The 18,313-nt window shown below is 38.6% G+C and overlaps 1 long non-coding RNA gene across 2 annotated transcripts in view; it reads left to right on the top strand.

Moving 5' to 3' along the window:
- LOC144766704 (uncharacterized) overlaps positions 1-17,469 on the top strand; it is an 82,929-nt gene extending 65,460 nt beyond the window's left edge. The window contains exons 3-4 of one of the 2 annotated variants that reach the window (XR_013597889.1): positions 5,716-5,825; positions 17,388-17,469. This is a non-coding gene — a long non-coding RNA (uncharacterized LOC144766704). Of the gene's footprint in view, positions 1-5,715; positions 5,830-17,387 lie in introns of both variants that reach the window. The other variant, XR_013597888.1, reaches the window with a different exon arrangement.
- The last annotated feature ends 844 nt before the right edge of the window (positions 17,470-18,313 follow it).

Raw genomic sequence — 18,313 nt, 5'->3', positions numbered from 1 at the left:
TAAGTTAACAGAATATTGTTATCCTGTCTGAGTTAAGCCTGCAGGTGCTTATGATCTTGAACACATTGGTTTGTGTAGAAAATATTCATAACAATTTTTTAGTAACAACTTGTTTAGTCACATGGGCTTACAGCGGAGCTCTTCGAATGCTTTGATTGAAAGCCCCTTGTCATTTTATTTCTATACATAAGGACCCCCTCCTGACAAATATCTGGAATCCATGACCACCATAAACACCTCCAATACACGGCAAATCATTTTTACAGTTTAGAAAAAATATTAAATAGTGTTTTGCAAGCCAAAGATTTGTGGGTGACTGGAGTTCGGTATTGGAGGCTTACCAAACACTTACCAAAAAAGTCTCCAAAAAGAAATAACTTAAAATGCACAATGTACCTTTCTCTTCCAGAAACGAAACATAATGGGATAACATTTATTAAGATGACACCTTTCTAAATTAATGTGATGGTGTGCCTGATTTTCTGCAGAGAAATATCAATCTGTAGTTGCACCTTGGGTGTTAAACTAGTATTAAACCAGTTTAATACCCCAATGGAGCAATATGCAACATAAATGTAACCAGACTAGCTTCGCAAAGGGTCTTCTACTGTGCAGGAACCTGTTGCTGCATTTTAGTAACATTTTAACCTTTTGAGTAGTTTGTGTTTTGTTAAAATCAACCGATTATGCATTAGATGGTGGACTATGTGGCTAATCTATAATCCTGCTAAAATTGCAGCAGCCACCAATCACATATTTTCAGTGGTCCTGTGTATTATGGCTGTAAGCCATGGGTTGTAACTTTAGTGCATGGCATCCGAGGAGAACCGTACTGTATTTCATGAGATGCTCTCTGCTTTTACAGCTGCATAGCACTATAGGTTGCTGCACATCCTTCATCGTAATTAAAACATACCATTTACAATCCTTAATAATGAACTCTAAGGTCCAAGTGGGATAATTTCTTTAATTCTAGTGGTGGAAGTGGTCCCTCCTTCTTTCATACTGTTTTCCAAAAAGGTTTTTATTTTTAATATTCTAAAAACACGCTTTTTTTTCTCTAAAAAATGGACTCCTGGTTACATTAAGTTGCTTTTGTTGAGTTCAGTCCTGTTTCCGGAGGGGAGGGGGGAGGTGCTAGATAGCCTGGTGCGCCAGAACATGGGTCCGGGTCAAAGATGTGTATAATAACAGAATATCCTTTATATTTTTTTTAAGTCTTTAACTGTAGGGTAGCCTCAAATAAAATAAAGGCAGATTAGATGAAAAATTAAAAGATGTTAGTGGGAAAATGCACTAACGTGCATTATGCAACCTCTCTTAGTTTAATACACTGCAGAGATCTGTGTGCAACAATAGAGACCCAGAATTACATCTTGGTTGGTACAGAGGGGAATAGTGTCTTGTATGGTTTTTAGTGCTACAAGGTCACACTCTCTGACACAAAGTACTGCAGGGATTCTCCTCGGACAGAAGTACGCTTGGGACCATAGAACCGTTGCATATAGGGACTGAGTCACCACAACACAGATGTATCTATGAGCCAGTTCCAAAGAGCTATAGTGCTTTACCTGCTCTCTTAACCTTACCAGAGAGACAAGTGAATTAGCACCCCAGAATACAATACTCTCTACCCTCATGGGGATCACAGTAACTGGACACACCCTCTCTCTCACTCGCTCCTGTCCACAAAAAGATAAACAAGAGACATGAAGGATTTTTATATAATTTTAAACTATTGTACTCTAAATTGCAATATTCATGCCACAATTAGAAAACAAATGCTTGCTAAAAGTACAGTAAGCATGGTCCATAAACCGTATACCATGAAAAGCCGTGTCATGTTATAAGACAGAGTATTCTAACCTCACTCCCCTTCTATTAAAGCTAAATGATTATATGTAAAACATCCCTGGCATTAGTGCGGACTCCTCACCCTAGCATATAAAAAGATGTTCTACATCTTGGTTAACAAAGTACTCTTGTTTTTTTGGACTTCTCTGGTAATTTGTATGAAAAGATGCGTTCCCATAAACCGCTGTATTCTCCTGTTCCATAGGTGCTATTGCCTGAGTGTAGAAAATAACAGGGGACATTGTTGTTGGACTTAAATCAAAGGAAAAGAGCAGAACACAAAAGAATATGCAGGTTCTGCCTGAAAATTGAATGTGGCACAAAAGCAAGCATGTTTATTATAGAAACCTGTGCAAAGGAAAATGTGGCCTACAGCATGCACAATTAGGATAAACTAGGGGAACTACAATGGGCCATGCAGGAAACACACAACACCCTCCCTTTCTCAGGATAAATAGCACACAAGATAATACCAAATGGAATGTATATATTGTTAGCATACTCAAAGCAAAGGTATAAAAAATGGCTTTGAATGAAAGTTAATTGAAGAGTCAATTTGGAATATTAGTCAAATGATGGTGTTTTGGAGGAATCCATTGTGTTGCTTGCCAATTTGAAGGCTAAGGACTCAATAAAGGAGTCTGACTCCTCAAGCAAGGATTGGTCTATTGCTTAAGTCATGAGCTTCAAGGTATAACATTGATCTCTGGTGTCAGCCGATGCGGCAACAGTTGCAGGGCCTGCATCGGTGTTAGTGTAGCCAACATCCAGTTGTCCATTTACCGATGCAAATGTTTTGGCGTATGTTGATGGCTCAAACATTGTTTTGTAAAGAAGCCCACAAAACCATTCTGAAAAGGGTTGCTAAGGGACTCAACAGCCCAAAATCCCAGGTAGCATGAATTTGTGAAACCAGTTGAGTGTCCAGTGCCCATTCGACGGGGCACCAGATAAAATAGAGCATGGGTTGCTCACAGATAAACCAGGCCAGTAGAAACTGGGATCAATCAAGATCCAGTTCTATTGGTAGTAACATTGCAAAGACCTGAAGCATATGCTCACAATAGTGTTGCAGTGGTTCCAGTCCCAGAGTGCCTGCAAAAGATGTATCCATTGCGGAAAAGCAGGATGAGGATGCCACAAAGGAGGAATAACAGCACTGGGATTCCTCTGAATATGCTAGAAACAAATGGAGTGGATTAAAGCCAGAATTACTCCAAGAATGGTCTTAAAAGAAATAACGAGAGCAGAGCCTACAATTTTAAGGAAGTGGGTGAGGCTGGTCCCACTAGATGCACTAAAGATTTGATGCACTAAAGATTTAATACCCTAAAGATTTAATATCCTAATGTTCCAAAATACAGGGGAAGGTTTCTATTTAACAGTATTTTACTGGAAGTTCTAGCCACCTGCAATTTGAAGGTCTTGTGGGCAGATGTGAGAGCTACTTTTTGTTGGAACACTAATGCTTTGAGTCTGCTCAGCTTGTTGAAATCTACTTTAAAAGATGGAATCTAAGGCTACACCAAGGTATTTACTATTAAATGCGGAGGAGGAAACTAGACGTTGTTGCAGAAAGTTACTATTTGAAAAACAGACAAAATATACTGGACTTCATCCCACATTCCACAACAGCCTTGATAGCTCAGCACGAGGTAACTACCATTCAAAAGTACTGTTATGTAAGGGAGAATTGAAGGAACTGGGGTTCCCTTCAAATAACAATCCATATTGGGCACCAAACTCTTACTTGTGCCATGGATGTTAACTTGTTTACAAACAATTGAATGTTCTACAGTAGTCACATTCTTTTCCAGTTACAAAAACCTAATTGTTAGAACATTCACAGCGATAAGTAAAGGGTAGTACCCATAAATCATGTATAAAGGGGATGTATGAAGGGGGGCGTGGCTTGGCGCGCACTTGACATGGCGGCTTTCCGCTGAGGCTGCTCGGACCAGAACGAAGGTCCTGCGTTTCCTTACTTTTGACGGCGGAGGAAAACGGATGATTAAATGTCGAACATATGCTGTAGGCTTAATTCCATTTCATAATATCACCGTGGTATGCTTGGAATTATAATTCTTTACTCTTCAGTAGGGGCGATAACATCACAGCCGTCATTTTGTTATTTGCAAATAGCCACAAATTGATGTTCAGGACTGCAGCAACATGAATTAATACTCCAAATGCTTACCAACATCATTTTTGAAGCTAGTTATGATATTTAATAAGCTTGCTTTGTCTCACACGGTCCTCTAACCCAGTTTCTCCTCACATTGCTAAAATTTATGAGATGTGGTTATGACTGCCATTTTGTGTTACCTCCACAATTTTATTTTACCTCAATTTTTTACGGGCCTATAACTGAAGTTTCACAGCGGATACCTGGTTTTGGTACTCTGAGGGTGTTTTCACTTCACCAACCTGAAGGCTCTTGTTGTCAGATGCACCTTTTCTGTCAACATGAACCTGCTCAAGATTTAACCCTCATTTGTTTACGCTCTTTCAAACCTAGTCTCTACCATCTGTTATTGTGTGGTCTCTCTTCCAGGGTTTTTTTCCCTCCATTTTACCTCCGAATTAATGGGCAGAGTGAAAGGTTCTTTTCTCAACACTTCTAAGCAAAAACAGTCCTACATCAAAGATTCTAAACTTTTTACTGAATTTTCCAAGCAGGAAGCTCAGCCTTACTTCTGGAAGAGGACATTAACGCAACAATGGATGCAGCTCAGGCCTTACCTAGCAAGTACCCACCTTCGCCACCTAAACCAGCCTCACCTGTTTCAATGGAACTTTTGCTGCAGGAAATGGGAGCGCTTCGGCCCTTTGTTGAAGAAACAAACCCTAAATTACAATTTCTTTCGGATAGCTGGTCCCAACTAGACTCGAGACTTTCCGCAGTGGAGCAACGTGTTTCCTCAATTAGCGAAACTACTAAAACTGTTACTCATCTGCAATCTCAAGTGACAACACTTCAACAGGGTGAGGACCCTAAAAATCTTAATAGAAGGAACAATATACATATTTATGGTCTGGTGGAAGGGGCAGAAGGTACGGATCTCATTAACTTCTTAAAATACTTCCTTCCAAAACTTAGTTACCAAAAGACACTGTACTTAATATAAGATGCGCACACAGATTAGGCCGCCTTCCATCAGGCACTTCACCATTGCAGAGGCCGAGAGGAGTCATCCTCTATTTTCTAGAGTACACCGATCTATTGAAAGTTCTGGCAGCAGCTAAGAGTGCACAACAGATCTCCTGGTCTGGCTCAACTCTATTTTTTCCCCAAGATTATGCCAGAGCCACAGCAGCCAGACCTAAAGCCGCCTTGAACATGAGATCAGACCTTCATTCAATGGGAGCCAGATATGGTCTCTTACACCCTTGTCTTTTTTACAGTTATGTATAACCGAACAACTACTTATGAGGACCCAATACGTTTGCAAAGCTTCATTAACTAACACAAAACTGATCATATGGAATCCTCTGGACCCTCCTTCCGACTGTCAAATGGACCCCTTTGACTTTCCTCCATAGTTATCCATCCCGCATGGTTATCCATTATCCATGGATCCAGTTATCCATGGATCCAATATCCATTATCCAGTTATCCATCCCGCATGGCGGGGCCCGCCATGCGGGAAGGGTAGGACCACGCCACGAGGCCGGGTCCAACAGTAGTCTAGGACTACTTGATGCCTGGTAGACTCTTCATAATGTTCTTTATTTACATCCGACATATGCTCTATGATGTTGTTGCATTCGTCTTTTAATTATATCGGCTCATACTTGCCAGTTATTCTGTTCATTGATCAAACCGTTGCTTTACACTTCATGTGTTCTTTGCTTTCACAGCTTTCTTCCCCGTAATTGACATGATCTTCTCCCGGTCCCATTCAGTCTCTCCAGGATGTGTCGTCTGGTCCAAGTGGTTCCATCCCGCCCCACCTCAATGTTACCTATGTGTAGGTATGCTTTTCTTGTTTATTTCTTGATCTTCTCATATTTCTTCACCTGATGCTGATTTTTTCTTGTTCCTTTCTAACAGTCGTTTTCTAAATTTTTTAGTTTATTTTTTTTTCTGTGTGCTGCATTACATTTTTCTACTTCGTTCTTTTACCATCTAATCTCGTCACTTATTTTTTTCTTGTGACTACTTTCTTCTTCCATTACTATATCTGTTTACCTACTGTCTATATTTCTCTACGTTGTGAACTCCTTTTCCTCCTTCTCTTTAGTATCTCTTATAGTGCAAACCAATGCTCTTGTAATGACTTTGACTCTGGTGTTATAAGTTTGGATTTTTCCATTTCTGACTTTCACCTTTTCTGGTCTCTGCTTAATCATTCTCTATATTTCTCAATGTCCTAAACTTATCTCACCTTTCTTTTATCTTTTAATGCTAAACCATGTTTTTGTAATGAAGTAGATTTTTGTACTGCAAGCTTGGACCGTTCTTTTGTTGTTTTTTTAAATCTTATTTAATTGGATTGTTATATTTTGCCTTTTTATCATTCCATTTTAATATCTCATGTCACTTAAGTTAGTTTCATGGAACATTAGTGGTCTAAATTCTCCTTTCAAGAGACCAAGTTTTATCACACTTGGCTAAGTTGATATGGTTTTCTTACAAGAAACTCACCTTACTGATATTGAATCTTTAAAATTGAAACGGGTTTGGGAGGGAGAGGTTTATTTTTCTCCAGGGATTGGCAAACGAAATGGGAGTGGTGATACTATGTCGTAAATCCTTACCAGTTACATTATTGCAAGAATCAGATGATGAAGGCAGATTTAATGTTAAACTATCACTAAGTAGTGATTTAGTCTCTCTTCTTAATGATTATGCAGATACAGGCGGAGATGCTTCCTCTTGACCTGTTTTGGCAAAGCATAGTTCCCAGGTGTTTGACCCCTTTTTAGGTAGAAATTTAAGTGTCCTTCGTACCCAACAAGTTACACAAATCTTTTGCTCACTCTATACATCAACATATATTGCTTGGCGCCTTTGCAACCAGGCTTATAGTGAATATTCCTTTTACTCCTCAACCCACCACACCCAATCAAGAATTGGCTGTTTTTGTATCTCATAATATTTCACAGTCCCTTAGTCCCTTACACATGCAGAAATTGTCCCTATTTTCTCGGATCATGCACCGGTTTCCATTGGCTTTGATCTCCTCCCCAGGAATAACACTCCCAGAAGATGGCGTTTTAATAATTCACTCCTTTTAAATTCTAACTCCACTACAGCCTCTGCTTCATTCTCCAATGGATATTTTGAAAGGAATAAGACTCCCCATCACCCGCAACCATTTGGGATGCCGTTAAGGCATCGGCAAGAGGTTTTATTCTGGACTGTGGCAAAGAGACAAAGTTGCGCGTAAGATTACTAGAGATCTTCTTCAAGACATTAAGGCATTAGAACTTATATATTGCACATCCCAATCAGAAAAATGTTTAAAGACCCTCATCAATGCTAAGTTGGAATTTTAACAAGAAATCAACAGAAGATGCTTCACTTCATTAAAGTCCAGCGCCAAATTTTATGGAGGTAAAAAAAGGCAGGAAAAATTTTAGCCAATTAAAAATTCACCAAAACAAACTTAACATTGAATCTGTCTTTGAGTCTTAATATTTAAAGATGCTGAAATTTTACACTAATATTCATGTACAAATCTTTATACTCGTCAGAAACCCAACCTACAGGCAAGTGATTATCGCTCTTCTCTAACATCCAAAACCCTCAACAAGCACCTTTGGATCTTTCCCCTTTAGAGTCTGACATCTCCCAACATGAACTTCTAAAAGCCCTTCAGAATCTCAAAGATAAAGCTCCTGGCCCGGATGGCTTTACCGTTGAATTTTATGCCTATTTTTCTACACTTTTACTACCCAAACTACATTCACTTATACATTTTCTTTGTGCCTCAAAACATTCTTCTGGATCATTCTCGAAGCTCCCATCAGTCTTATCCCTAAAGAAGGTAAAGACTCTAAATATTGTAAAAACTACAGACCTTTTTCGCTGGTCAATATTGATCATAAAAAAATTTCTAAAGCACTAGCTATACGTCTTGACTCTTACCTCCCAAAGTTACTAGGTAAAGAACAATCTGGCTTTGTCAAAGGGCGAGTTATTTCAGACAACACACAGCCCTTTTTTTTATATTTTATCCAAATCTTCTCATCTTGACCATCCTTTGGCGGCAATTGTACTGGATGCCGAAAAGGCTTTTGATAGAGTTGAGTGGCAAGATTTATTTTATACCCTTTAATGGTTTGGATTTGTCCCCAATTTTATAAATGTATTTCTTCTCTATTCTAATCCTCGTGCAGCAATCTGTGCCAATGGCTTAATTTCATCATTTTTTGACTTGGGAAGAGGGGTACGCTAGGGTTGTCCTTTCTCCTTTCCTTTTTAACTGGGCCCTAGAGCCATTTTTATCCAAATTACGTCAAACCCCCAACATTTATGGTTTCAGACATCACATGTACACGTCAAGCTTGCAGCTTATGCCGATTATATTCTACTTTTTTTGTCCAAGCCAGAAGAATCAATTCCAGCTTTGTTAGTGGGGGTGAACTCTTATTCCCTTATTTCTGGATACAAATTAAATGAGTCCAAATCATATTAAATATTTAGGTTTACTTTTTACACCTTCAATTTCAGAAACGGTAACATTATGTATGAATAAATGCCTTCAAAAGATTACAGAACTGACTGCTAAGTGGCATCCCCTTTATTTGCCTTGGTGGGGCTGCTAACACTATAAAGATGTTATCACCCATAGTATTATACACTTTCTCGAATATCCCAATCACTTACAAATTAATAAAAAAAATTAACTATTTTATCTTCTTTCTTATGGAATAATAAGAAATCTTGAATGTCTTTATTAAAACTAATCCGTCCTAAAACAGAGGGTGGAGTTAACGTCCCAGATTTCCAGGTTAATCACAAAGCTTTCTTATTGCATCAGGCTTCTCTGTGGTTGCTTGACTCACCAGATGAATGCCCTCTGGACTTGAATGCCTGTTTGTCTCCTTACTCATTTTGTGAATATCTTTCTTTTTCGCGTAAGCCGCAATCCATTTCCACTCCTGTACAGACTCATACTTCCAAATTATTCTATTTACTTTCCCACTCTACTCCTGATTCTAAGGATTCCTTTTTGAGCGCCACAATTTGGCATAAAGATTTATTGATCCATAATAGACCCTTTTATTGGAGGACTTGGAGAGACAGGGGTTTATATGGATTTACCAATTAATTTCAGACTCAGAATTGTTGCCTTTTGTTACGCTCATGCACACATTCAACTTGCCGACTTCCTTCATTCATAAATACAAAATACTTAAACAAGCTGTAGTGGAAGATTATTCCCGTCTCTCTGACACGCCAGCCACCTTCAATAATTCAGAACCATCTTCACGACTCCATGCCCTGTTAATGACCAAACCTAAAGCCTCTACTATTTACAAACCCTCACAAGGCATTGAGACTGATAGACAGAAAACGAAAATTGAAGAGGCTTGGTAAAAAGACTTTCCAGTATGCTGGCCACTCTCAATTTGGAAAGGCATCTGGTCCAAAATACGTAAGGCCTCTTGAGCAGCAAATACTACACAAACATTATCTTTTGTTTATAATAGACTTTTATTCATACCAGTTTCTCTAGGTAAGTGTTTCTCAGCCACTTCGGACTCATGTTGGACTTGCTGTACCCCAATGCTGATCTATTTCATATGTTATTCATTTGCCCACAAGTACAAACTTTTTGGAAGCAAGTATGGTCACAAGTTAACTTGATTTATGATACTACATTTCCTTTTTTCTGTTATTCATATCTTCCTGGGTAGTCTCTCTTCTATCTGGGACGGGGTTTCATTTAATGTCAAGATTATTGATTTATTGTTAGCGATTGCCTTTCAACAAATTACTGTCAATTGGAAAGAATTCTTGAAGATTTCATACCGAGCTTGGTGGTACACTGTTTGCCATAATAATAGGTAGCACACTGCCTTTGTATACCCACCTCCAATATCTAAAAAACGTGCTGAATTGTGGTCACCTATTTTTTTTTTGTCAATATATTTTTATTGCAGCAAATTAGGTGGTACAAACAATGCATTAGCATCTATCCCCCCGGTGCCCGGTAAATCCATTAGCTTTCCGTACTTGTACTACACAGCCATTTAGCTCACACCCCGGAGGTCGAGCGGCGCAACGGAAATGAGAACTCGTGCAAGGATATATAGTTTGTCTCCGTAGCATCCGGGTGACCTTGATATGGCAATGCCACTTTCCAGCTCATCATACCTTGTCCCCACGCATAGTTCCTAGTGGGATCAGTGAATATTCTTCTGTATTGTCGTCCAACAACCTTCACCCGCTCAAACTGCTAAACTTCGCCTTACCCTCCCCTCCCCCCTGAACCTGCCCCTCCCCCCTTTAACTCTGCCCCCCACCCGCTCTAAGGTGCCAGCGGAACCTCAGTGTGTCTCCTCCTCCATCTCAATCAATCCAGACCTGAATTGTGGTCACCTATCACAACATTTATTGATGATAGTGCCAAGAGATGTTCTTTACCAAAACAGTCTCAGCAGGAGATTCCCAAACCACCCTGACTGCCCTAGTAGTTCCATATGTTTCTTCCATATTTCTTAAATGCATATATGTTTAAATTGAATGTACATTCTCTTTTCTTCTGTGTTCTTTTATGTTTTAATTCTGTATTATTCGTCCAATTGCTTCATTTCCTAAGCAACAAAATGGGAATGCAATATTGTAATGATGTATAGTATATACTTTGTATGGTCACCTTGTCAATAAAATTATTCGAACTTAAAAAAAAAAAAGAAAATCGTGTATGAAGTTGCTCCCAAGGGGTTCGTATCTACCTGTGGTGAAATGTTTCATTCAAGTGGTGAATTGAAATGTTGAGTGAAATTACACAATGTAGTACCCACATCACTAAAGGCTTCTCCGCTATAGTAAATGGGAGTTTGCTTTTTTCTAAATGCAACGTTGTGTATGTTGTGTCGTTCATGGCTATTAGTTTGTGTGTTAAGGTGAAAACAAATTGGTACAATTCAAGTAATGCCATGGACCTCCCCCATTAAGTGTTTGACGCATGTGGCTAAACTGCTTAGTAGATCTAAGCGGACTTTGCCCATGATAGAAGGTTGACATGTCCCTGTGCAAAATATCAATAATAGACAACACAATGTTGGTAAAATAGTAAATACAAGATTAAAACGTTTTTATATTATCGACAACAGCTAGTAGTTTCTCCAAAATATCCTGGTCAATTTGGCTTAAACATGCAGCAGCTTCCTTTTGTGATAATTTCCACATTTTAATAAAAGTAACAAATAAAGCTTTTAGAATGTGGGTATTTAGGACATAAAAGAGAATCTGATAAATTCATGTTCTCAGACAGGACAGAAAGATGTTGCATCACTGCTGAATTCAATGTTTTACCTGTTGTTGAGACAATTTACCCACCGAATAGGTGGTAATAACACTAGAATGTTCGGACTGGGGATATTGAGGATCAGGTCTGCTTGATTTAAACCAGTGTGTGAAATACAAAAAAAGGCATGACAACCACGTGTCCACTGGCCCTAGCAACCACCTGCCCATACTTTAAACTGAGGAAATAAAGGTACCATTTTGCACCATGTTGTTCAATTGTTCTTCAGTATAATTTGCTAAACTCTAATAATTATTAAAGAAGGTCACTGAAAGCATAGTCTGGTTGTCAATTTCTTTAATTTTTGCCAACCCCAGACAAGTAGTCTGTTGGATTTTTTCATTTAGGGAAATCATTTGTGTGGGAATTAAACCGACTCAACATAAGGTTTCCATGCCGTGAACCTGTCAGGACTTCATATCCCAAATAGATTTCAAAGGAATTGCCCTTCCAGTAATCCTAACCTTTCAGGACAAACTGATTAACAAACGTAGTGCTATATATACATTTAGTTTGAGTAATCATGTACTTCCTATGTGGTGGTGGGGTTATTGTAAAATTACATGGGGTCTAAAGGGTCATATCCTTGGATTATGTTTTATCTTTTTGGGATAAGGGGGGAGTTGGACAATGGTCCCATTGTGTATAATTAAAATGGGGGTGCTGTCCACAAAGTGTCCATAATTATAGTAGCAGAACATCTCTGCATATTTGGCAGAATTATGGTACAGGTCTTCTGATTCTAAAACTGTATAATACTCAAAATGCTATGCTTTCTGAATTAGAGTATCAACATCCCAATCCTCTGAATGCAACCCTGGTTCTATTACATAACTCAAACTCTGAACACATGTTATCCGCAGATCTTCGTAAGACCAAATACATCAAAAGAAACTTTAACCCAAACAATTCCATCAGTCACTGGAATGGCTAAAATGTTAACTAGGGACAAGTCCCTTTTTTATTTTATGCCATGATGAATGGGGGTGGGGCAGCACCCAGTCGGCCTGGGAAATAATGGCCATAATTAAGTAGGAAAAAAAGGCACAAATCCAATCCAGAGAGACAATAAAACCAAGGTAAGTATGATCCTGACAGATATTCAAGGGGGGGACTAGATAAGTGCATTTTAACCAAGAAATATAACACAAATCCATGCAGGAGGCATGTACCAAACAGAAGACCCGTCCAAAGAAGAATTATTTCGATCTATATAATACCCAGAGGTACTTAGCTAAAAAATAGGAGGCTGTGACTTAACAGTAGGACTAGAAAAATCCAGCTCTGAAGGGTTTGCAAATTGTGGCTCATTTTAACAGACATCCATTGTAGAAGACTAGATAGAAGAAACGGGCAGCATGTTAGGAAAATGGTCAGCGGTGGTCTCGGCCTCCCACTCCAGCCCGGGAGTATCTGCAACAGTGGTGCTTACGGGCCACAATTGAAAGACTTAGTCTTGTGTAAAAGTATGACTATTTAGTGTCATACTATAAAGAATCCGCCACATGGAGTTGTTTGACATGTTCAATAGTGGGAGTATGTCTTTGTATCCCAGAAGTGGTATCAGACTCATTGTTCGTGTTCCTTGGACACCAAGACCTGGAACAGTAGCATGGTACGTTTGGCCGAATTCATTTTTGGTCATTACCTTCTTTCGAACTTGATCTACAATCTTTGGAGCCAGCAGGAAAATGGAAATTACATCTGCAGCACTGGAAGAGACTCCAGCAAGCATTTGCAAGATCAAGTGTCCTACAACTTTTGTAGGTCCTGTGAGACAGCACAATACTTCTCGAAGTCAAAGATTGTGGCAGATGCCACAACGTCTGGACCATCCAGGTCTGTAACATGCATCTTGATGCCAAAAAGTAAGGCATATGAGGCCCGCTCATCCAGAGATCCTTTAGAGAGTTTATTTAAAGATTGTTGAACCCCATAAAGATGGTTCAACCAACCACGTCCTGTACCTAATGTTCTTGCCATTAAGTACTGCTTTAAGTCATTATTTATTCTCTCCACAACAGAATTACCCTCTGGTCTATATGGAGAAGAAAAATACACTTGCACACTAGTACGCTTTGAAAGCAAATGCCGGAACTTGGTCCGAATGAAATGTGCATTAGGCATATGTACCAATAAAAATGTACAAGTCTTTAATAACCGCTCAAACGTCAGTTGAGCCATGTGGCCAAACCCAAAAGCAATCTATAGCAAGAATACACTGCAACCAAAATATATTTGACCGCAGTATATGAAATAATTTGTCCACAATGATCTAAGTAAAAGCAGCCAAAAGGCTGGTTATAAATAAAAGTCTGTGGTGGATGAGATACAGTGGAACTTTAAATTTGTTGATAATGTCATGCGTTAATACATTTTCTGGTATGTTGGTATGAACCTTGTCACCCATAGTGTTGCTGTAAGAGCGGAATGGTGGCAGCCACTCCAGCATGAGTGTAAGCAACACTTTAGTGTGCTGCTATAATTCAATCCTGTCTGTGGTCTGCATTCATAATCGGACGCTCACCAACACCAGCAATAGTTCCAAAGGAACACTTTGATCATTTAAGTGATTGGATTTGTTTGAAGGAAAGATCTTTGGTAAAGCGGTGCCATTTTTAAATGCATTAAGGCCATACGATATCATTATCAATACAAGTTCTCGAGACAGTTACTGCTGCCATTTTTGTTGTGGGAACTGCAAATTTGACTTAATCAGCCAGAGTTCTCTACAGCATGTGTTCCAACAAGTTGATAACTCAATCTATGTATAACATTTGTTTGCGGCAACCTATCCTTTAGATCTGCGACTTTAGTCCAAAGCATTTTGTATTTATTTTGCCACCCTTGGAATCCTTAACATATATTTTTCCAGATAAAATGATTTTATCTAGAAGACAGTACACATTAATACTAATCACACACAGTTAGGGTGAGGAATTCAGGATCTGTATTTTCAAAAGCAAGGAATAGAGCTTTCTTTTCGAGCAGTTTATGGTTAAAAAAAAAAAAAAAAAAGAAAATCTGAATTGGTGGCAAAAGTTTGGGTTTGCAAAGAAGGGTCGAAGACTAAAATCTACATCCATGGCTGTTAAGGACCTAGCCCATTGTGAATGACGGAGCTTTGTATAGGAACATTTGCTTTTGTGATGGCCTCAAAAGCTAGCATAGGTTAAACAACAATAATGCGTTTATCTTGACCAAGTCGCTGTTCCTTCAGGATGGCCATTTGTATAGCAGTTAGAAGTTTTTCAGTAGAAGCAAAATGCATTTCTGCAGGGTAATATAGATGCTATTTATATACTATGGGTACTGCTTCACCTTTATTAAAGGTTGCATATAACTTAAATTCCTCCCTATAATACCCAGGTGACCAAGTTAACGCATGTATGTAGGCTATATGTTTCAAGTCAATAAGATTGTAAAGACCTGAGTGATGCAATGTGTTCCGATGTTCAACAGGACGTGGGAAAATCAGGAGGTATTCAGGCATAATGCGCTGTAATGCATTGTGCATAATCTGGTATGTATGTCCTCCCACAATTCACAAATCCCATAATATTTCAATTTCTTTGAGTGTGCATGGAGGCTGCCATTGAGCACTTTCTTTCCAGAAAACGAGGTGCAAGACTTTAATTCTCATTTTTAAGTTCATGTCCAAAGAAAAGGAGACAAAAGCTAGAAAAAAAAATTACGTTAAATTTGTCACTAAGTTCAGCAAATCGCAAACTTATGTGATACACTCTTGCTAATTGGGGATTCAACTCATCTGTAAGATGGATATCCTCCACATAGTAAAGCGCATTAAGGTCAGTTTCATGGAAAATCAACACAATGTGTGCCATAAAGACTCCTGGGCTGTTCTTGTAGACCACAGGAATACGGCGTAGCTCCTCCTAAAAACTGAGGGTGCTACGGGATGACCAGCGCACAGCTCTCAGGAGCTAAATCGTGACTGAAAAAAACATTGGAAATGTCCAATTTGGTTTTCTATTTCTTACGGATATCAATCAGAATCGTACTATGGGTATTTTGCACTGCAAATGTGCAAGTATTAATATTCATATATCTATATTCTAAGACTATACGGCTGGAGTGATCAAGTTTCAGAACTGGGAAAAAGAACCCTGTGTCTCTCAAATGAATAATCCACTGTTACTTACTGGTACTCAAGTTAGGAAAGGATTTCTTTAATGGGTACTTCAGCATCCATTTAATATGATACTGTGGTTGAATGGTAGGCAGTAGAGAAATAGCATGGTAAGGTGGGTGAGGGCCAATCGACCCCCACCAATAAAATATCATAAGTAGTCAAGTTGACCTAAATTGCTTTAAAGGTCTGTTGAATGTCACCCTAAATGTGGATTTCCAAGTAATAGTCTGTCCAGTGGGAATACATGGGTGTCCTCTATTTCAACTGTAATGAAGGCATCGGTTGCTTTAGTTACCAGTAATTAGTGGAGATTCTGGTGAACTATGGTGACCTCTGTTGCACTGTCGAGGAGAATCTCCACCCAACTCCTGTTTAGAAGGAGGGTTCTGATCATCCTTGGCATATCTAGCCATCAATGCTGCAACTTTTTTTATGGAAAGGGGCTTTAAATGGAAGGAGCATATCTCCCTTCCTTATCTTCACTTCAGACGAGGGTAGACTCTTCTCAGTTGCACATACACTCCTTATTTGTGATTAGAGCATGCTCTGTCGTACTGTTGGTCGGATGATTCCTGAGATGTACACTGAGAACAAATATCAGGACTCTACTAACTATCAGGAGCCTTTATTTTAGTGTAATCACAAAAATCATAGTCTCTCAGAGGACTCTGGGGATGGAGTTACCTCCACGTTGTCTTGTTTTTTGTTGTTGCTTGGGTTTATCCCCTGATTTATTAGAGCAGTCTTGGGCTGGCCTACTGTCCTCATCAGAACTAGGCTTCCCAAGAAGTGGTACAGCATTTCTGCTTCCCAAACTAGGAACTACCATTGCAACTCGGGCATTACAATATAATGACTTTACAGTGCATTTTTTAAAATGCAGAGGACATAATGCATGCCATAACATGGGATTGAATCGTTAGTTTAATATGTAAGCTTTTATGATGGAATCATTTTAAAGATTGATGTTTAATTTGTTTTTGATTACGTTTTTGTTTTTTAAAACATAATTTCAAATATAATGGATGTTAGGTGAAATAGGGGTTTTGGGTCGGGGTAGTTTAATACTCCGGTTTTCATTTTAATACCTGGGTATTCATTTATTATATTTTAGTATTATTAGATTTAAGAAACTCTACAGGGTGTAACACCTACCGTCTGGTAAGGGATGTGTTTTGGGTGGAGTCGTGAATTTACATTCAGGTAATTTTAATTGCTGGCTATTAATGTATTACATTTATTTTTATATTTTCATTATTTAAAAAAAAATGAGGAATAATTACTTTTGTGTGTATAACACCCACCGGCACTGGATGTGAGGGAAATGGATGTTTTGGCTGGAGAGTGTATTACTCCAGTATAAACTACTATACATGGGTATTTATTTTAAATATTAATGATGACATAACTTCAAATCCAAAAAAATACCATTGTACATGTAACAACCACCCTCTGGTGTGGGATGTGAGGAAACAGTGGTTTTGGGTAAAAAAGTATATTAATGCTCTGGTATTCATTCCAATACCAGAGTATCAATTTTAACTCTATTAATAAAATATACATGGAAAAAAGATATTTAGCTTGGGGAGGTGTGAAAACTATTTAATATTTAAATAAACTGTATATAAAAAACACACTTTTAGATGTGGGAACAAATATATTGAAACATTTTTTAAAACAGATCAAACATATGCATATAACTTTGTTATTAAAAAAATATTTAGTAATGCAATAACATTCTGGAAACAAATCTACAAATATTAAATAGTTTACATTTATTTAAAAAAATACATTCCTTTAAAAAAATATTAATATATTGTAAACCATTTTTAAAAGTACTTCCCCATGCTTTTACATTGAGTTCAAAAGGAGAAATTATCCTTTTTTCCTTTTAGATTTCATGTTTGCGGTTGTGCGTCTGTATCTACAGTCGGAGTATTGCGGTCCATATCAGTAGTAAGGAAAGGCTGTGGTCAGGTGAGTCCAATTTAATTTATTAAACAGATTATGGGAGGAGGGAGGCAGTAAATATTTCTCTGTAGGTTGATGGCTCAAACATTGCATTCGTAAGGATCCTGTGTAAGGACTTTTGTATGATTCATGTGTAGTTGTCATCTCATGGAAGTTTGTATTTAATATCTACAAATTCAAGCCTGCAATTGAACTGTATATTGAACTTTCAGAAAATGTCACTCGTAATTTACTGCAACGTCTTGCCCAGGGTTCCAAAAAATTGAAAAGATGACTGTGCAAGAGTGAGAGGTAGAGGTTAAGAAACTAGTAAGAGATCACTTTCCCTGGGGGTAGCCTAGAAGGCAGGATGCCTTAAGCAACCTCCCATGCCTGAATATCTCTGGAATACTTGAATCTTCTGCAATGTCCGAATTGGAACTGTAAATCAAAAAGCTACAAAACAAGCTACTGCAAGGAGGCAGGATTTAGCTATCGGGAGGCATAGACCCCTTCCACCACCTACTCTTTAGTTGGGTATATTATGATAGTTCTTGCCTTCTTATCTCAGTTAGTCAGATGTGATGCCCCTTCAATACTACTACCAACGGTGATGGCTTGATTTTTTTTTTTTCCGGGGGGGTAGGGGGGGGGTGGACTTGGGAGGGTTTAATCTTCGGCTGTTAGACCTGGCATCTTTGGCACGGTTCTCTGCTCTCACCCCTCCTATTTTTGCTGGCTCTGTTTTTGGTGGCTCAGCTCTTTTATGCAGCCACTATTTAGTAGCTCAATATTGGTAAGCTCACTTTTTGGCAACTGTTTTTGCCGGTTCTGTTTTTGGTGGCTCAATATTTTAGCTGCTATTTTTTTT

This window comes from Lissotriton helveticus, chromosome 7, assembly GCF_964261635.1.
Source record: "Lissotriton helveticus chromosome 7, aLisHel1.1, whole genome shotgun sequence".
NCBI lineage: Eukaryota > Metazoa > Chordata > Amphibia > Caudata > Salamandridae > Lissotriton > Lissotriton helveticus.
Note: the sequence above shows the minus strand (reverse complement) of the source record. Positions and strands in the feature narration are given on the sequence as shown.